Genomic DNA, 3,966 nt, shown 5'->3' on the forward strand with positions numbered 1-3,966 from the left:
CTGTGGGATGATGTCCCTCTCCTGCCCAGACTCTGCCCTTCTGCTGAGCAAGGGATCCCTAGTGTTCTGCTTTCCAGGACCTCCCAGCCTCTCAGGATGTCAGAGGAAATAGTTTCTGAGTTGGGTCCAGCTTGACCCTTCTTGTGTATGGGGAAATAGAAACCAAGACCAGCCTTTTCCTCTCTCTGTGGTGCCTGGGAAGGCATTGCCTGTGGCTCCCAGCCCCACAGCGGGAGGGGCTTGGCAGACCCTGCTGGGGTTGAGGTAGGGCTTCTGACTGACTTAGAATGGGTGCACACAAGGCCAACATTCAATAGGCAAGAGATGAAAGGTCAACAGTCAGTGGTTTTGAGAGCCTACATGTTCTGTTCTTCCCTGTGTAGTTTTACACACACACACACACACACACACACACACACACACACACACACAATCAAGAGTTTGAATGAAGCTTGCCTATTTCTTCCCTACCCAGCAGATCTACCTCCACAGGTCTATTTCCCACTGAGTGGACAGCAGCACAGAGCTATGACACAGGCTTTTCCTTGACCAACAGGGCCACTGCTGGTCCCTGTCAGAGTGGCTTCTCTGATACTGGTCTTGCAGAGGTCTCAGTCACTGCCCATGGGCCTATGGGAAGCTGGCTTGAAGATTTGGGGGAGAGATAAGGGAATGAGATACAGGAACTAAGTATGAAAACAAGAAACACCGTATAGTATACATGGGACAAGGTATCCACAAGTTTGTAACTGACAACTCCTGAGAATTGTGATACTGGCCACTTACTGTCATTGGGATTGTAAGCTCCCCGAGGCAGGGGATTAGACTCTGCCAGGCTCCCCTGACTTTGGAGGAGTGTCTTGGCTAGCAAATGGCACTATTGGCTCTACTCCTGGTTCCCCCCTCAGTGGGATGGGAATACCACCCTGAAGAATGCCATACTGTTCCCTGGAGGCTCCCCTTCTCATCCTATGGCCAATGAGCAGCAGGAAGCCCTAAAGCAGTGTTTGTTTTCATTTCATGGTTTTGGGTTTTGGAGACAGAATCTCTCTCTGTAGTCCAGGTTAGCCCCAAACTCACTATGTAGTCCAAGTTGGTCCCAAGCTTGATGATCTTCCTGCCTCAGTCTCTGGAATGCTGGGACTACAGACATGTCTTGTCATGTGTCTTAGCTATTTTTCTATTGCTGTGATAAGGCACCATGGCCAAAGTTACTTATAAAGAAAAAGTTTCATTTGGGGCTCATGGTTATAGAGGGTTAGAATCCATGACCATCATGATAGGGAGCATAGCAACAGACAGGCAGGCATGGTACTGGAGCAGTACCCGAGGGCTTACATCTTGATCCACAAGTATAAGGCAGGGTGAGAGAGCTAATTAGGAATGGCATGGGCTTTTGGAACCTCAAAGCCCACTGCCAGTGACACAACAAGGCCATACCTCCTTCCTTCTCAAACAGTTTTACCAACTGGAAACCAAACGTTCAGATACATGAGCCTATGGGGGCTGTTCTTATTCAAACTACTACCACACCAGACCCAAAGCATTGCTTATTCTCCTGGAAGAAGCGTTACAGATCTCATTTAAAGCAGTACTTTGAGGCCAGTCTTCTCTGTTTCTTGTAAATTAATTCTGAGAACCTGGAGATATTGAACCTGATTGTTAATGAAGGCTTTATTATTGGTTCTCAATATGTGTGTAGCAACCCCTTTGACAAACCTCTACCTTTGAAAATATTCACGATTCATAATAGCAGCAAAATTACAGTTATGAAGTAGTAACAAAAATAATTTCATGGTTCAGGGCACCACGCACGACATGAGGAACTGTATTAAAGGGTCGCAGCATTAGGACAGTTGAGAACCGCTGGCTTAGATGAAGGTGGATCCTGCTTCGTGTTCTCTGACAGCTCTTCTGTTTGTTCCTGCAATCAGTCAGTCCCTTTCCAACACCCGGGTGCAGCATTTGATTGCTCCGATGTTAACTTAAGGTGGCTTCTTTTATTGATTTATTAATACAAAATGGTCGTGAGTCAGATATTAGGGCAAAACCTGATAGAGGCGCAGAGCAATGGAGAAAATGATCAGCGACCTCTACTCTCCATGCTTTTCCTCTGAAAGGGCTGGCACATCTCCTTTGGTCCCTCCTTATTCCTCTTACTCCTTTGAGTTCAACAGGAAACTCCATGGCCCATTCCTGCCAGCAGAATGTGGACCCTGCCTTCCAAATCAAGGCCAAAGGCCAGACTCCCAACTCCACTGGCCCTCTCCAAGCAACAACACAAACAAATCTCCCTTAACTCTAACTCCCCAAGATAGCAGAGACCTCACAGTCTGAGAGCTCTATCTCACAGGTCTGCCTCCATTTCAGAAACCGGTGACTGTTAGGTTGCCAAGGGACCTGCTCTTCTGCCTATCTTTATAGCCAATGTCATAACATTCTCTCAGTTTTGATGGTTTTCTAGAATAAGCCATAGAGCTGTATAAACACTAAGTAGACTATTAGAGTTTATTGGAAGGGATAGCCTGAGCCAGTGGAAAGACATGGGACAAGGTTTAGGAGGTCCTGAGCACAGAACTTCTGTGTCTGAGGAGTCAGGGTGGGATTGATCCCTCTTGGATTTTCTTGTTCAAGTTTTTTGTTTGTTTGTTTGAGACAGGGTCTCATGTGTTCCAGGCTGGCCTCAAACTCTCTCTGCAGCCCAGGATGACTTTGAACTTCTGGTCCTTTCCTGTCGCAGTCTCCTGAGATGGACAATCAGTGGCATGAAGGCTGCTTGGGATGGAAGCCAGGGCCTTATGCGTGCCAGGCAAGCTCTTTACCGACTGAGCCAGAGCCTGAGCCTTACCTTGTTTTAGGTATTAGTGTTCTTGTGACTCCCTTGAAGTGGGATGGCTGAGGGGAGCGGGGATGGAGACTTGTCATCACATATGGTCTTTCTGGGACCAGTGGCTGTCTTGAGAGAGTGCAAATCATCTCACCAACAGGAGCTCACGTGTGCTCAGAGGAAGCTCATTATGGATAACCAGGGGCGCTCCTGTCACTCAGGAGTCGGGGTTGCAGAAACTCTGGACCAGGATCCAGCCAAAGCTGGATATAAATATATACAAATATAAAGCCCCTCAGGTCCTTTCCTATGACCTGTCTGCAACGTTCCGGAGTTCTGAATGGGCAGTCACCCACCCTTTGCCCATCCCCCAATCCTCTCCACCTCATGCCCTGCTTTTGTTTGTTTGTTTTCGACACAGGGTCTAACTATGTGGCTCTGGCTGCCCTAGAACACATTTCTGTAGACCAGGATGACCCCAGACTCATAGACATCCTCCTGCCCTTGCCTCCCAAGGGTTACCTCAAGCCTCAGGGAAATCAGAGGTCAATATTGTGTGTCTTCCCTATTCTCTTTCCACCCTTATTGAAAAAGAATTTCTCGCTGAACCCTGTGCTCACTGATTCAACTAGGCAGGCTGACTAGAAAATTCTAAGGATCTTCCTGCCTCTACCTCCCCAGCACTGTAACTATAGGCGCATGCTGCCATGCCCAGTTTTTGACATGGGTGCTGGAGATCCAAACTCTGGTCTTCATGTTTGTGTGGCAGGTGCTTTACTGACTGAGTCACTCCTCAGTCCCACAAGATGCTTCCCCTACAAGGTTGGTGCTCCCCTTTCTGGTGCCTGTCTCAGACCCCACTGAAGAGGACTGGGGAGTATGTGGCTCAGAGGGTGGTGTGTAGGGAGCTGAGGGGGGAGGGGCAGAGAGGAAGAGGGCTGTTGGGCTCTTGGCCTCTGGTACTCCCAGAGGAGAGACCAGTGGTGACACTGGGTTTCTGCAGAGTCAGAAGGGAGGAGGCAGGGCTGGGGAGTGGTCATGACCTCCTCAGGAGGACATAAATCAGTTGTCTCAGCTCCCACTGCTGCTGGCCCACAGGACGGACCTTTGGGGACCAGTGGTGGGAGCAGGACAAGAGG

This window comes from Onychomys torridus, chromosome 3 (assembly GCF_903995425.1).
Source record: "Onychomys torridus chromosome 3, mOncTor1.1, whole genome shotgun sequence".
Taxonomy (NCBI): Eukaryota; Metazoa; Chordata; class Mammalia; order Rodentia; family Cricetidae; genus Onychomys; species Onychomys torridus.